Source organism: Balaenoptera ricei, chromosome 10 (genome assembly GCF_028023285.1).
Source record: "Balaenoptera ricei isolate mBalRic1 chromosome 10, mBalRic1.hap2, whole genome shotgun sequence".
NCBI lineage: Eukaryota > Metazoa > Chordata > Mammalia > Artiodactyla > Balaenopteridae > Balaenoptera > Balaenoptera ricei.
In genome coordinates, this window is record NC_082648.1 from 10,567,027 (window position 1) to 10,584,872 (window position 17,846).

Genomic DNA, 17,846 nt, shown 5'->3' on the forward strand with positions numbered 1-17,846 from the left:
GGCGTAATAGCTGCTCAATAGATATTATTTGATTTAATGAGCTAAGGTACCTAAGTAAATGTCCGAGAGAGAACATCAAATCTCAAAGTACCAATAACTTGAACAAAAGGAATAACATGCCTCGTTCTCAGAACGTCTCAATTTGATCAAGATGTCAGTTCTCCCTAAGTTAATTTATAAATGTAATGGAACCCTAATGCAAATACTAGTGAGCATTTTAAAAGAGACAGATTGATATTAAAGTTCCTATGAAAAAACAAATGCCCAAGACTAGCTAGGAAACCACTGGAAAGAAGGAGCTCTGAGGGGGGATTAGCCCTAACATATTAAAGCATGCTAAGCCTCTGTAACTAAAACAATATGGTATTTACTGGTGCATGGCTAGACAAACAGACCAGTGGAATAGAAGAGAAAGTCCAAAAATAAACACAGCTACAAGTAGACATCCAGTATCTGACAAGGGTGATATCTATAATCACTGGGGCAAAGATGATCTTTTAACAAATGGTGTTGGCACAAACTGATGGCCATTTAGAAAAATATAAATTGGATTCATTTTTATACCCTATATAAGAACAAACTCTAAATGAACTAGAGATCTGAATGCAAAAATGAAATTATACAAGTACCAGAAGAAAGCATGGGTAAATTCCTCTACAACTTGGGTGTAAATAAAGGCTTCCTAATGATCTAAAAATCCAGATACTAGATAAAAAAAGATTGATAAGTTTGACTACACTAAAAAACCAAACAAACGAAACAAACTGGAGGAAAATATTTGTACTACGTATGACAGATAAAAGACTAATATCCCTAATACAGAGAGTAATTTTAAAAATTAAGGGGGGAAAAGGGCCACACTTCCTATAGAAAAGTACAAAATTCAGAAATAGTTGGTTCACAAAAAGAGAAATATAAATGGCCCTAAATATATGAAAAGATGTTCAACTTCATTTAAGAGTCATGCAAATTAAAACTATAAAGAAATCATTTCTTATCTGTCAGATTGGCAAAACTATAAACCTTGACAATATACTCTGTTGATGAGGCTGTGAGGAAACAGGTCCTTTCATTCACGGCTGGCAGGAATCCAAAATGGTACCACCCCTGTGGAGGAGAATTTGGCAGTATTTAACAAAATTGCATGTGCTTTATCCCTTGACCACAGAAATCCAACTTCTAGGCATTTACCCTGAAGGTGCACCTCCAACAGTATGAAAATATATATGCACAAAGTTATTCACTGCAGCATTATTTGTAATTGTAAAATATTGGAAACTACCTATATCTCCAAGCATAGGAGATGGGTTGAATAAAATATGGTATATACATGCAATGGAGTACTGGATACTGTGCTGTATGAAGAAAACCCAAAAAACAAAATAAGGGAGTTTTCTCTGAACTAGTATCAAATGATTTCCAGGAAATACTAACTGAAAAAATGGACAGTACAGAAGAGGATATATAGTATGCCATCTTTTGTGTAAAAAGGGAACGGAAATGAAACATACATATATCTTATCGTTACCAAAACAAACACAGGAAAGATAAATCAGAAAGCAATAAACTTGATTACTTACCAGAGGGAGGGGATGGAAGTGATTCAGGAGGGAGTGACACTTCTATGTGAATAATACTTTTAGTATAGTTTGACTTTTGGAAGCATGTCAATCTTCCACATATTAAAAAATAAAATTAAAACAAGATGGGAAGGGAAAGAAAAGCCTAAAACAAAACAAACTGAAATGAATGAATCCAATTGTATTTCAACCACACTGAAGGAGAAAAAGCAAAAGAAAGAACAAATCTAAGTAACTCATGAACACGTTGTTTGACTATTTATCTTCTGTCTTGGCTGAGGTTGAGTGGAGGAGAATTGTAATCAACTCCCGAACTCTTCTTAGTATATAATCTTATTCATCTCATGGTAAGATGTGTCAAGAAATTTGGAAACTAATTTAGATGTACTGTGGCATTGGGCAAGTGAAGAAATGTGTTAATGCTATTGGCAGTGAGAAGTACCGTATGGGAAATGGACATCAAAATGTGGAATGGGGAAGGCAAGAAGGAACCCTGTGGGGCTGGATTGGAATTAGAGGCATCAATGTGAACTCATGATTTCATGTATGTATACATACACACATATGCATATGTATGTATACATATATGCACACACATGCATATGTATGTATACATATATACATACACATGTGCACATAAATATGTATACATGTATATGTATTGTGCATGTGTATTATATATAATATGTATATAGTATTATGTTTGTATGTATGTATATAAATACATGTATATTTTTTCTAGCTTTGTCTACTGAAAGGGCCTAGAGGCAGAGACACCCCAGTAGCAATGAGCACCTACAACTCAAATCTTGGCTGCTAATTCCAAGAGCTCCTCAAAGAAATGGCCAGTTCCAGAGCTGGGACAAGGTAGGTACATTATGAGCTTGGAACATTTGGCCAGAAAGTAAAGAAATGCATGAAAAAAAAATGATGAGGGGCATTCACAAGGACACAGGAACCACCTTGAAGGGATTGCTACTGGTTAAATCTGGTACGGTTTGAGCACCAAAATAGTTAAGTATAGCATTGAATAATAAACCATTGAAAAAAGTAGGAATTAATAAGTCCCTACTAATAAATATGTAGGCAGATAGATAAACAAATAAATATATAACATTCTATTTTAAAAAGTTGGACTGTGTTCCTAAAAAATGTCAATGTCACAAATGTGACCATGGATGCAGAGACTGGAGTGATGTCGCACAAGCCAAGGAATGCTGGCAGTCACACCAGGAGTTGGAAGAGGCAGGGGAGAATTCTCCCCTGAGCCTCCAGAAGGAACGTGGGCCCCTGACATCCTGATTTTGGCCTAGTGAAACAACCTTCAGACTTGTGGCCTCCAGAAATCTGGCGAAGTAAATTTCTGCTGTTGTAAGCTCTCAAGTTTTGTGTTAATTTGTTAGAGGAGTCTTAGGAAACTAACACAGTGGTAGAAACAGAACTTTCTTCAACTTCTGTCCTCACCCTCCAGCCCATTACATATTCTTTCAGGAAGGTGTGTCCTCCCTGAGCCTTACTGCTTTTAATTTATAACATAGAAAAATAGAATATGTAGGGATACTGAGGGTAAAGGAGCAAAGGTCTGCAAAATACAACCTCATCATGCAAGCCTTTCCTCCCTCTAATACGGAAAGGTAGGTGCTTCCCAACCTTGCCACCTCTCTCTGATCCATCCAGATATCACAGGCACAAGGTGATCCAAATTGACTATATGAATAATCCTACCTCCTGTCTTTTTCTTTCTTAAATCATTATTTGGCTGAGAAAGGATCTAATTCAGAATTTAAAAAGAAATCCAATTGCATGTACTTATTAGTCATACTCCCTTTAATAAAATTTAATGCACTTAAACTCCTCATCATTCATTTGGTGCATTGTCTCATTTAATCCCCATAATGCAACCAGGTAGGTTTATTAATATTATTTTCCTGATGAGGATGACCTTGAGGAAGTGACTTTACAGATGATGATTCATGACTTTCTGATAAGTTATGGTAGGGTGGCAGATCTAAGGGGAGTTCTATGCAAGCATGGCCTGGACACACATTTTGCCCAACTTCCTGGGGTGATTAGCAAATATGGCAGAAGTTCAGAGAAGGTGAATCTCCACGGAGGCAAACAGAATGGACAGGGCCCGCAGACAGGAATTCCGGTGGAATTTGAAGTTGGTGGAGTCATCAGTGATTCCAACATAACTAAGTCTGCTTAGGTTTCCAACTGTCTCTGGTATCATGTGACTTTGAGAGAGTCCAGGTCAGGAGTTTTCTTGAATGTAGGTCATTTCTATCTTGGCTGTGAAGATTCTAAACCATCTGCATTCTCTACTGGGTAACGGGTAGAATTTGAACATTTGGAGGTGATATTACCCATGTGGCAAAGAACAGTTTAAAAAATGCATGGTTAAAAAATGCAGCTGATACTTCAGTCTCTAAGCCAATTATAATATTCTGGCTTTCCCTCTTGATATAAGTAGTTGCTGGCACTGTATAAAGATGACGGGATGGATGGTAGGTAGAATGGAATTGCAGGGTTAGTGCCAAAACTCTTAGGTTAAGTCATTGAAACTTTGAAGAAATCTGTTTCCTCATATCTAAAATGGGGTTAATAAAATCTTTCCTACTTACTTCATGAGGATGTCGTAAAGCTAAAATGAGGAAATGTGAACTTCTTAAGAGCTTTGGATTTAGACAGATCTTGGTTCTAATCTACTTTTTCCACTTAGAGAACTTTGAACTAGTTTATTCAAAATCTCTCTAGTCTAGTTTCTATGTCTGAACTGTGGAGATAGTAGCAGCTACTGCATAGGGTCTTAGAGGAAATTAAACGAGATAACAAGTACAACGCATTTAATAGTGCCAGGCATAGAGTAAACATCTCATTCACAGAAGCTCTGATTATTAAGAGTCATAATTGACATACAAGGAATTTAAAAGGTTAAAAGGAACTGTGCAGCATCTTACTGAATAGTAGCAGTAGTAGTTGGTACAAGGCTCGCAAAATCTAAGCATGCCTGTGAAAAATGCAAATACGTTTTTATTTATTAATGACAGTGAGCAAGGCAAATATGCTTGTTCGGGCAATTAGCTCTAGACACAGAAGTACGACCAAGCCCTAATGATTTTTCCCCAGCTGAGACATTATCCACCTCTATTTCGATTTCAGGTATTCCTACTAATCCTGGCATTTTGTGAAGCTTTTTGCTCCATGTGTAACTTGATATGCATCTTCTACTTCCTAAGACTGTAAATTCCTTGAGAATAAAGACAGCATTTTCTCGGTGGCTGTTGAGCCGCGTGCGCCTTGGTGAGGATGGCATGTGTGTTCAATACATTAAGTACTAATCGGTGTTGGGGCATGGCAGGAATGGTTCACATTTCCGCCCAGTGTGATTCTGGGGAATTGCACGTAGGGGACATGGAGCAGGGGAGATGCTAATGATTTGCTAGGATTGGGAGCCTCTTATTCCGGAGAGCGCACATGCTTTTCTCCCTGGGGCTGACATCCACAGCGGTATGAAAGAAAGTAAATTCTGAAGCAAAGCCCAGAGGACTGGTTATGGCTCCTTTCTTTCTCTTTTGAAGTAGTGGCTTACATTAATTTAGACGCCAAAGTCTAGGCTCTGATACTTCCTAGCTGTGGGAGCTGGAGTGTGTCATTAGGTCACTTTGAGCCTCAATTTTCTTATTTTTAAAACAGGGGTTGAGAACCTACTGTATAGCACAGGGAACTCTACTCAGTGCTCTGTGGTGACCTAAAGGAGAAGGAAATCCAAAAAAGAGGGGATATATGTATACATATAGCTGATTCACTTTGCTGTACAGTAGAAACTAATACAACATTGTAAAGCCACTATACTCCAATAAAAATTAATTTTAAAAAATTTAAAAGAAGGTAAAATGGGGTGATAATATCCATTCTATTTGCTTCACGGGGCTGTCCTAAGCACCGATGAGAAGGCATACATAAAAGCTATGCAAACTGTTACAAGGGATTGGGTACACACAGGTACTATTATGATGTCACCCCCACTACGGGCATGGGTCTTTTTGGTGGCTTCTTGCCCAGAGATGACAGTCAGCTACATCTGAAGCACTGAGTACTCCACTGGCTTCCAGGAGAGGTTGCTGTCCAGAACACTTCAGGGGCTGTGCCCCCTCAGTGGCCCTCGTCCTCCAGCTCACAGACTGTGCTGTCAATTTCTCCAAAGCAACCAGGGCCCAAACCTGGCTCTCCAGAAGCGGGAGGCGTGCATGAATCTGTTCCCCCGGCTCCAGCACTCACCAGTCACTGTTCTGCCCAGAGTTGCCTGTGGCCACGAGCAGACATTTAGGCAGCAACTGGCTGTATTTGGTGTGCAGTCGAGGACCCCAGAACAGAATTTCTTTGTGGGAGGGTAACCATTCCCCCACTGTTCCGGCTTCCTGGTGCTTCCAGAGTCTTCTATAAGTATTTCCACATTTTGCCAGACTTCTCCTTGCAGAGTCTTTGCTGTAACTCTTGGGGTTGAGTGACCCACTTGTACACCTCGTCCTTGGAGTATGACGTCTGACCTGGCCAATGACAAAATCGTTGGCTGATGCGTCATAGGTCAATTATGTCTCCCCAGGTCCCTCAGGAGAAGGGACATTATCAGTTGTGACCATTACTACCCATCACCTCATTTTTGGAGGACATTTCCGGAAGAGAGGGGTATATCTGAGATTGCTTTTGCCCCTCGCATTGGTAATCATCAGACGTGAGTAGACAGAGGTAATTGATCCTCTGGAAAAGTCTAGAGGCTTCCCTGCTTACATTTCTCATCGGCTCTGTTCCTTTTTACAAATACTCCAAGACGCTCATGGACAAATTCCCTTCCTGCTACTCCCTCCACTTCTCACTTTACCTGGAGAAAGACATTTCCAGGGCAATTATAACTTCCTTTAGAATTTAATCACAGAATCACTGAACTTCAGAGTCAGTAGAGGCCTTGGAAACCGCTGTCCTAAGAGTTTCATGTGGACACACGTGGACCTGGGGGCTCAAAGAGATGAGGGGATTTAAGGGACGAGGTGGCTCCAGCTACGTACGCCCTGCTCTCTCACACTGCATGGGGCTGAAATTCCTCTTTGCAATAAACGGAGTATCATAAACTAGAAGGAAACTTGAGCGAGCTTCTGCTCTAGCCCCCTGATTGAGGCAGCATTGACCTGGCACCCAGATTGTAGGCAAATCTATTTACTTCATCTTCCTACATGATGTTCTTTCACTGAGGTCTCTTATAAGTCTGTCTTTCACTCTCTCTTTTTTGCTTGTTTTTTCTCTTAATTCCTCCCTCCCTATACACTATAATTAAATATTACTATTTTAGTCCCTAGGCTTGTGATGTATTTTCTTTAAAAAAAAAAAAAAAGACACAAAGCAAAACAAAGCAGTGCTGCCATGTGGCAAGGCAACTGTATCCCAAACGTTGTTTTCCGCCAGGCACATCAGGACACCAGGCTGGTCCCTGCTCATCCCTTCTGCTCTTCCCTCCCATTTGTTTTGAACTTAGATTCTTTCACCATGTTCCCTAGACCCCAAAGAACACCCTGTTCAGTGAGCCCAGTCTGTCCTCTACCCTGTCTGCCACATGTTATGGAATTCCAAGTCAAACAGTGCTTTCCTGCCTTTTCCATTCAGCACAACAGGACTGTTTTCTCTGCTGGCAGGGGACTCACAAAAAGAGGAAAATGGAACAAGTCTGTGAAGGAATAGGCTCAATTACCATGATGGAAAAGTAGATATGAAGTATAATCCTTGTAGTTACAAATCATTCATAGGATTATTATCTCAAAAAATTTTGTATATGCAAATTTAAAAATTACAGCTTGGAAATGTTTTGGAACCTGCCCAAGTTATCTGGGAGCCAAAGGGCTATATGTTCCCTCCTTCTGGTGACCAGTAATTTTGTTAGGGAACCATTGACCGAAACTGCCTGCCTTGGCCAGGCACGATAATAACTGCTTGCATGAGCTGTCTCACAACAAGAGGTCCTGATAAGGAACATGCTGCTGCTGCTGGAAAACTAGCCAGGAGAATTCGGGAGGGGCCAAAAGGAGGGAGGAGACGCCAGCCCATAATATGTCCTGCCAACCTTCCAGAAACCCTTGCGCTGGAAACCATCTTGACTGAGAGATGTGTGCACCACCAGGAAGGGCCTTGAATTGGACCAAATATGGGCATGGGCAAGATGATTGACCAGAGACAACCAGGAAAACCTGGTTGTCTAACCAGGTTTTCTAACTGTATTACCATAAAACCTGAGACGTGAGCCACGTGGCAGAGCAGTTCTCCTGGGTTCTCTTACCCCACTGCTCTCTGCCTGGGCGCCCCTTCCCAATAAAGTCTTTTGCTTTGTCAGTACATGTGTCTCCTCAGATAATTCATTTCTGAGTGTTAGACAAGACCCCACTCTTGGGCCCTGGAAGGGGTCCCCCTTCTGGTAACAATTAGACCCAAACCAGGACTCATTTGAGAGTGAAAGGATGCACTACTAACGAGGATGCCAGTGGTCTTCTAGTCTGTACTTAAATACCTTTACTAAGACTAGGCAGTGTTGTTGAATGCACGTTTGTGTGCTTGACGCATGGTGAGGCCAAGCAAACCAAAATGTCAGAGTTTTGAGCAGAGAAAGTTTTATTGCAGGACCAAGCAAGGAGAATGGGCAGCTGGTGCTCAAAAAAACCTGAACTCCGGAATGGTTTTTGGAGAAGAGTTTTTACAGGCAACATTTGGAGTGAGGGCTGCAGGGTGTGTGACTTTCTTCTGATTGGTTGGTGGTGAGGTAACAGGGTGGTACTCTAGGAATCTTGTACTTGTGCTCAGCCTCCACCTGGGCGGGGACCTTAGTTCCTGCAGAAGGACTCAAAGATATTGTTATGTATATCCCTTGAGGAGGGCCTGGATCCTGCCCCATCATTGCACTATTGTTTCTTGACTGCTTCTCCTTTGTTTCTATACTCCCTTACTTCCATAATTAGTAACTGCTTGAATTTGCCCTTTGGAACTCAGAGAAGGTAGGAGGCTGAAGCCTTTCCCCTACAAATAAGAAACTGAGACATGGAAAGTCTTTTGTACCCAGGAGGGCCCCACAGGGTCCTGCTCGGTTTCAGCAGTGCATTAGTCTCTGGACAGCTCTGAGCATTAGCTGAAATCAGCTTCTTTGCCTTTGTGTGGATTCTCTCCATTGAGCCATCAGGCAGGACCTCATCCTTCTTCCCCCAATAACAGATTGATGTTTGAAGATAGTTCTCCTGTCTACTGAGTCTGTTCTTCCTCAGACTAAATCTCTCTAGTTCCTTCAGCAATTCCTTATTTGGTGTAGTCTCTTGGTCTTTTGTCCTCCGGGCTGCTCTTCTGAAAGAGCTCCACTTTGTCTGTATTTGAAAGTGTCTGCCCAGAGCCAAAAGCAGTCCTCCTTCTGCCTGTAGCTATTAGATCTCTCAACCTGGCCTGACACAGCAGCTTCTTAGACAGACCTGAGGAACAGATGCTCAGCAGATACCCTCTTATTTTCTTGAGCTTCTTTCCACACACTTTCTCGGGCATGGTGGGCAAGGATTGGCAGGCATCAGTGATGAGACCACAGGTGCAGAAGGAGGAACAGGGGCCAAAGGTCACCTGAGCTGGTCAAGCCTTTTACGAAATGGACAGGATTAAATAGTTTTGGCTGACTTTCTGTCAAGGGCTTAGTTTCCAGACTCAGACTACTTAGATTCAAATCCTGTCTTGTACCACTTATAAGATGTCTAAACTAGAGCAAGTTACTTAATCTCTGTGCCTCAGTTTCCTCATCTGGAAAATGTAAAATCATATTGCTGTTGTCAGGATGGAATTAAAGGTGCTGAGGACAGCCCCTGGTGACAAGTAAGTCTCACCCATGCTATTATTGTTATAAGTGTTGTTACTCTCTCTGCCGTCCTTTTTTCTTGGTGCTGTTGGTCACTCCTGGAGAACTTTTCTGAAGCAGCAAAAACTACAACTCACCTGAGTGCTTCAGGCTGGAGACTCACGTTTGCCTTCCAGATTGCAGGTGTCTCTGTGGGAGGATAATAACATGGAAAGCCTGTCATTAATCCCTTTCATGCTAAAGAATTCCAGGGCCCTTGAATAAATGAAGCCAAAACAATCATTAAAACTCTGGACATTTGTATGGCAGGTACAAGAAGTCATTCTGATACAGCTCGTTATCTGTAGTAATTGCTCATTATCTGAAGTTTGGGCTTTAAGAGCTTATTCTAAGTGAGCTTTAAATTTCAAAGCTCAACCCAGAGTCTCCTTTCCATTCTTTTTTTCCTTCCCTTCTGGCAAACCAGAGACAAAGGCTCTGAGCACTCCTTCCAGCTCCATTTCCTCAGATGGGAGAAGAGGAAGGCGCAGGCCAAAAGAGGAAAAAGGCAGTAACATGGGATTCCTGCAAAATCACATCACAAACAGCAAAGAGAATTGGACCTTTCATCTTAAGATCTCACAGCTATTTATACTTGACATTTGTATCTGCAGTCAGACATAATTGTACTTAATTTACGTAGAGAGTGTTTTGACTTGCCCATGGTTAGAATTTCACCTCTTAGGCATAAGCAAAAACAACAACGATATATTGGTTTGTGAGATCAGTCCCATTGTTTCTGATTTTTAATGAACTCTGCAAAGTTCCTTAATCAAGGAGGTGTTGGAGGTCTGTTCTGGTCCCAGCTCTGGGCAGCATGGTTGGGCTGGCCACCTGCATGGGCATGACTGCATTGTTGGGGAGGAAGTTTTCCTCCACTCTTCTAGGTTCTTCTGGCTGGTCTAAGAATGAAATTGACACAGAACAGATTAGCAGGAGAAAATCAAACAAAAGTTTAATAACAAGTATACATGGGAGAGACCCAGGAAAATGGGGTAACTCAACCACAATGTTGGCCAAAGCCCTCCCCTTAAATACTACCTTCAGCTAAAGACGAAAGAAAATGTTGGGGATGGGGTTTGGGATTTGGAAGGGGAGGAAAGCAATTCACATGGAGTTAGTAAAGTGAATGTTTGGTAAACGAATGTTTGCTGGGCCATCCAGAGACAGTGGGATACAGAGTGGACTCTGGTCTCCAGGCCCTGCTGAGCTTCCCCACTACACTCAGCCCATACTCTTTGCAGTTCCCTCTAGTGACAGCTCTATTCCAGGAACAGGCCTTCTATCTAAATTCTTTTAGGAAGTTATGGGGAAGGTCAAAGTTCCTGAGTCTTCTGTTTCTTAAAAATAATCAGCCTAAATTAATCCTCAGGCCAAAAAGGCATATTTTGGGGTGGCAAATTTTGCTTCCCTACAGCATAGTGGGTGATTTGGAGGTTGTCACACGCACAACCGTGAATGGTCAAAGGCTGCATTCAATCACATTGCAAATCCCTCATGCTCTGGTGAAAGAAAGAGATGCTAAAATTCCATTTCCTGATGGCCACATGAACACTCTCAATAGGGTGTGTCATCTGCCTAGGGATAACCTGAACCTCTTGGGAAGATGAGGATCTATTAATCTGGGAGAATCTCTTCACAGCACAGACTTTCAAAGATGTGTGTTCCCATCTCCAGTGGCAACAGATGTGCCTGGGTTTCCTCTTGCCCTCTGTCCCACACGTGGCTGGTGGGATGGAGGAAGCATTTGATGAAGTGATCTGTAGTCTCTGTCACTGCCCGCTTGGGTTTGGTGGCACATTCTTATTCCTAATTTCTGGTTTCTTTAAGGAGAAGGACAGAGAGAAGTGAATTAACATTTGGCGAGTCCTTATAATGAATCAGACACATTACATACATGATTTCACAGGTTGTAACATTCCCTGAGAATCCTGGCTTTTTTGAAAATCCATGTTAAGGAACATGGCGGATGATCTACACTTCAGACCAGAACACAGGAGATAAGGGGACAGGAGGATTCTCTTTGTAGAAGCTCCTCAGTTCTCTCTGCTCACAGGAGATGAAAATGCTGACACAATGCTAGATTCTAACACTGAAAGACTTCCACATTTGGGCACTTTTTGGGAGTGCACATCTTCCTTTGCAGGTTTGTGAAATGATAGGCTCATATTACTTTGTGGACTGTCATACCCAATGGCAGTAGCGTTTTGGATTTGTACTGGTGACCCTGAAGAAACAATTTAGCATCTTAGCATAACTCATTGAGAGAACATTCTCAGCACTTCATAAATCATGTGTCTGAGATGCATGGCTGAGATCAGGCCGTGACCAAGGTACCTCTACCCATCTTGCAGGACAAGTATCTCAGAGAAAATAAACTCACTGGATACCCTGAACATGTATAATGATGTCAATAGCATGATAACTATTTGTAGTATCTGCTTAATTTTGGTTCTTATTGCCTTAGTTTTGCTTTTGCTCATAAGAATTATTGCTTGCTGACCATAATGGCTCAGAACTTAATTCCATTGACACCTTTTTTGAATAGATGACACACCTTGTGGTGAAGATGTGGCTTCTGAAGTTTAACCCTGGCGGTTTCCTGTGGGTGGGCAGGTGGTCTGTTCCACATGCTGAGTTGCTGGAAAGAACTTACATGAATTATTGTATTCTGCTTTGCATATATAAATATTTAAGTCTGTGCTTAATAATATCCTTGATGTAAATATCCTATGAACACATGAACTGCTAAATCAGCCTTTCAGATAAGTTCAATGGGCTTGTCATCCCACAAACAGTTTTTAACAGCTGCCCTCTCTCCAGGCTACAAAACCTGTATCACAGAGACAGTAAAACTGATTAAAAACAATTAACATTCTTTCCTATTCCTATAAATAATATAACATTATTTCCTATTCCTATATCTAACATTCATATTCCTATTCTTTCCTATTTCCTTAAGCTTTTCTTAAGCTTCTTCTGGTAATAGGTATGTAGAACGGTGACATATGAGACATCAATTTACAAGTGTTTAGTGGACATCTTTACTATAAAGCTAAGTGTAGATGCCTGATCCAAAAGAGGTGGGAGATATTGTCCCTGCCCTCAAACACTAATAATAAAGTCCAGGAGTTAAAAATAACACTCAAGAAGTAAGCATAAAAATGTTTGACAATATGTATAAATTGTGTGACTAACCTCTGTCCTGGAGTGCTGGGGAAGGTCATCATGGAGATCCAGAAATGAGCTGGGACTTGAAAAAATTGTAGAATTTGTATTATTAATAATAATTATAATAATGGAGCACATTACCATTTACAGTGAGTTCTTTTTATGATCCCTATACCACCTCTCTGAGATAGGTGGTGGAAGGAAGGAATAGAATTTGTCGAAAAATATGCTAAGTGGACCAGATGACACCTGCACACGAAGTGGGTTTCATTACAGAAGAGGAATCTTGAGCTTAGGGAACCCAAATCTTTTATAATGGGGAGTAAAAGCCTTGATTTTTGTTCCGAAGGGAGACTCTGTCTTCCAAGGCTGTTTATTATACCAATGTCTTTGAAAAGATAAATCTGGAACAAAGAGTAGTCAGTACCTCTCTCATAAGCCATGCAAACTTATGAGAGACCCAAGGAGAATTGTCTCTCATTACTGTCTCAAGATTACCCAGCTAGTAAGCATCAGGGATAGGATTAGAACCAAAGCAGCCAAGATCATTGAAATGGTCTCACTGGTTCCCTGTCCAAGATATCAGACTCAGATTTGTTCGAACACCTGGGACCAGCCCTCATCCTATTTGGGAAGTTTTGTTGCTGGTCTGGCTCATATGAGGCATCACTCATCAATGATTGGGCTCCTTTTTTGCCCTTTGGAGCCAAGTCCCAACCTTGGGCTCCATTCTTGTGGTGTTTCTTGCCTTGTTTCTCATGGCTGAAGTGCCTGTCTTGGTACTTGACCCAGTTCCACAGTCTCAGGGATTCCCCTGCCATTTTCCGGGCCACTCTGGCTCAGCATCATGCCTGGATCTGTGTGTCTTCTACCCCACTGTACTTGGTGCAGTTGTCGCAGTTGCAGGAACTCCCGATAGTGACCTGCCTACCAAGAGCTTTGTGCTGTCATTCCTTCTACTAAGGCTACTCTGAAGGCCTAGTTGGGCTTCAGATATCCTCTCCTGTAACATCTCCTCCCACGTGCTTGTATGACCATGTCCAGTGTGTTTTGTTTCTGGGTCATCGTCCAGTTGCTTACTTGATTTCATTCCAGTGGGAGAGGGAGAAGGTGATGGGGAGATCGAAGATGAACAGCATGAGCGGAGTGCTGCTGGGTGATAGCGATACTGGGCCAGCCCGGAGGCCAGTCTGATTAGAGCCAAGGGGAAGAGTGGCACAGAAGAGCCTCTGAATGCCAGGCTGAAGAATACTGATGGAGCAACCGCTAAATCATAGAGCGTCGTAAAACTTGATGATAGTGTGCTCGGTTTGATGGAGAGAGCATGGATTTGGGAATCAAACAGAACTGGGTTTGAGTCCTGGATCTGCTGTGTACTTGAGCATGACCTTGGAACTTTTTCTCTCTGCCTCACAGTTTCTCATCTGTAAAATGGTGGTAATAACACCTATTTCATGGGGCTGTGATGCGGATCGTTGGTAACACACATGAAACACCTACCACCATGACCTCAATTTTCAAATGCTATTCTGCATTTATCATTATGGAATGTTTGCCCAGGGTAGACCTTAGAGCTTATTTAATCCAACCCTCTTATTTAATTAAATTAATTACTTTTTATTGAAGTATAGTTGATTTACAATATTGTGTTAGTTTCAGCTGTACAGCATAGTGATTCAGTATTTTTGCAGATTATACTCCATTTTAGGTTATTACAAGATAATGGGTATAATTCCCTGTGCTCAACAGTATGTCCTTGTTGCTTATCTATTTTATATATAGTAGTTTGTATGGTCTAACCCTCTAATTTTACACACAAGAAAAAAATGAAGCACAGAGCAGTCAGAAAAATGACCTGTTCGCCCAGCCTTGCCAACTAGTGACAGCGTCTTATTCATTGGACACTTATTATCTATCAAACAGTGCGTGAGAGTGTGCAGTCCCACATTTATAACTTGACTTTACTGCAAGCAGTTAGGAGCAACTTCCGGAGACACGGTCCATGGGTTTGATTCTGGCTTACCCTGTGCAGGGGAACTTGCCTTTCTTAGCCACAGACTATCTACATGTAAACCAGTAAAGTGCTCCTGTGACATAGCCAGTCTCCTAGCACTTGAGCCTCACTCCCTTTCCCCCATTCCTCAAAAATACCTCATCCTTTGCTGCCACTCAGGGTCACTTCAACCAGCTAATTCCTACTCATCCTGCAGGGCTCAGCCTAAGTGCCGTTTTCTCAACGAAGCCTTCCCAGAACTCCAGTGAGGCAAGTTTGCGTGTCATGTGCTCCTGTAACACCCGGTGTTCTCCTTCACAGTATTCTTTCTGCTCCTTATGACATCACAAGCACCCTCCTTTTCCGCTGGGTGATCTCTGTGAGAGCAGCTGTTGGTTGGTCTTGTTTTCCGGGACATCCCCAGAGCTCGGCAGACAGTAGATGTTTCATGAATGTTGGTTAAATGATTAAACAAGGTTTGCCAACTGCAATAGTTGTTCCAGAATCTTGGCGTTGCTGCTTGGAGTGTAAAAAAATACTCTCAAAATTGGAAGATAATAGTCTCAGAAGAAAGGAGAGTTCTTCCCAAGAAAGGCAATTGGAAAAGTTATGCAGACATGGATAAATTTATGTAATCTACATAGTATACGTCTCCACATACACAAGCATATTGCATTGCCCTTATTTTTCCCATTTCATCTTGCCGTGACACTTCATCGTGGACTTACTTGGCCCAAGGACTGGCGTTTGGAAACTGCTGTGCTAAAAGTCACAGCCATTAATTAACTGTAGCAATTTTCATTGCTCCACATTGCTGAGGAAAGCAAATTTCACAGTCCCAAAGGTTTTCATTACAAAGGTACCAAATATACATCCATCTTTTATTTCCTCTTGGTCCAATTTTTACCCCTAGTTCTACTTTTTTTTTTTTTTTTTTTTTTTATGAAAACCCCACTTTGTCGCCAGGGCTTATTTAGTTCCCAGGACAGTGCATCCCATCCAGGCAAGGGAAGTAGCAGTAAGTGCAGAAAAGGAGCACTCCTCTGGGAAGTGTCATTTAACCAGAGTGAAACGTGACCCTTATAGCTGCTGAAATGCCTTCATGGATTTATGGTGTCCTCAGATGGGCCCTATCCTGCCCCAGGGTGACAGCAAGGGAACCGTGCTTAGGAAATGGGGCTCAGGGACCCCATGTTCAGCTGTGCAGGCTGCACCTTGCCCAGGGGTCCCCAGCTAAGGGGAGGGAGCTGTCTCTCCTAGCTATGCATCCAAATGGGGACTGGCTCTGCTAGGAAGACAAGGCCATGTGTCTCTAGGTCACACGGAGGAGAAAGGGCCAGAGGTGATGTTGATTCACTGCGTCCGTGGAGTGTTTTGGTTTAGGGGATGTGGGTTTTGCAGTCAAGGAGACAGGGGTGTAGCTCTCTGCTCCACCACTTACTGTGTGACTTTAGGCAAGTTTGTAAGCCTCAGTTTCCTTCTCTGTAAAAAAAGGATAATGACAATATCTCTTTCATAAAGTTGGTGGAAGGATTAAATGAGATAATGCAGGCAGAAGCCTCTCAGAGTGGCAGGACCATGTTCAGTGCTTCCTAAATTCCGCCTCTGTCCATCATCGGTGGTGCCATGATGCCCACGGCCATCCAGGAAGTGCTCAAGAGCAGAGAACTCTTATGCCCTTTGCTCACTTTCCCCCATCTCACTGCCCTGTCCCAACCCGTGCCTCCCCTTACTGACCCCATCATTCTTGTTCACTAAAACCAGAAACCCAAGACCGTCCTAGCCGCCTCTCTCTTCCTCTCCCTCCCCTCTAACATCTAAGCCGTCTCAAAGTCTATCAGTGCTACCACCTCAGCCTCCATTCCCACTGCTCTCACCCCTGCTGCTTGGCCCAGAAGAGCATGATTCCTCTCTTAGACCATGGCAGCAGCCCCGGGGCTGGCTCCCCTCGCCAGTCTTCCAGAAGTGCAAATCTGATCTCATGGACTCTCTTACTGAAGACTATCCCTGTTTAGGTTCGGGATAAAGCTCCAAGTTCTTTGGGGGTAATTATGGCTCGGCAAGACCTGGGCCATCTCCTCCTGCTCGTACCCCCATTCGGGTGTACCAGAGACGTGACACTGTTTGTGAACTCCCAACAGCTTTGTGTGGTTTTCTATCTCTGTGCCTTAAACACATTCCCCCTTTCTGGAATGCTGTTAATAATGAGGAGGAGGACGACGAAGCAGAGGAGGATGGTAATAAGAATAACAGCCAACATGTACTGGGAATTTACAACGTACGATTCTCAAGGCTCAGTGCTTTACATTCATAATCTGCCTTTCCCCAACTCATCAAATATAATTATCAGTTTTGTTGTTGTTGTTGAAATCTCAGGATATTTATTTATTTATTCTTTTTTTTTTTTAAACTTTGGGTTTATTTATTTATTTATGGCTGTGTTGGGTCTTCGTTTCTGTGCGAGGGGTTTCTCTAGTTGTGGCAAGTGGGGGCCACTCTTCATCGCGGTGTGCAGGCCTCTCATTATCGCGGCCTCTCTTGTTGCGGAGCACAGGCTCCAGACGCGCAGGCTCAGTAATTGTGGCTCACGGGCCCAGTCGCTCCACGGCATGTGGGATCTTCCCAGACCAGGGCTCGAACCCGTGTCCCCTGCATTGGCAGGCAGATTCTCAACCACTGCGCCACCAGGGAAGCCCTATTCCTTTTTGAAAAAAAAAAAAACTATTTTATATTGGAGTACAGTTGATTAACAACGTTGTGTTAGTTTCAGGTGTGCAGCAAAGTGATTCAGTTATACATATACATGTGTCTATTCTTTTTCAAATTCTTCTCCCAATTAGGTTGTTGCAGAATATTGAGCAGAGTTCCCTGTGCTATGCAGTAGGTCCTTGTTGGTTATCCATTTTATTTTATTTTTTAAAAAAAAATTTATTTATTCAATTTATTTATTTTGGGCTGTGTTGGGCCTTCGTTGCTGTGCGTGGGCTTTCTCTAGTTGCGGTGAACGGGGGCTCCTTGGTTGCAGTGCACGGGCTTCTCATTGTGGTGGCCTCTCGTTGGGGAGCACGGGCTCTAGGCACGCAGGCTCAGTAGCTGTGGCACACGGGCTCAGTAGTTGTGGCTCGTGGGCTCTAGAGCGCAGGCTCAGTAGCTGTGGCGCACGGGCTTAGTTGCTCCGCGGCATGTGGGATCTTCC

The 17,846-nt window shown here is 42.6% G+C and overlaps 1 long non-coding RNA gene across 3 annotated transcripts in view; it reads left to right on the plus strand.

Annotated features, from left to right (window-relative positions):
• Positions 1–17,846, plus strand: part of LOC132373019 (uncharacterized) — a 48,026-nt gene that overhangs the window by 3,317 nt on the left and 26,863 nt on the right. For 2 of the 3 annotated variants that reach the window (XR_009505327.1, XR_009505326.1), the window contains exon 3: positions 2,323–2,447. This is a non-coding gene — a long non-coding RNA (uncharacterized LOC132373019). Of the gene's footprint in view, positions 1–2,322; positions 2,448–4,742; positions 4,850–17,846 lie in introns of those variants that run through there. The other variant, XR_009505325.1, reaches the window with a different exon arrangement.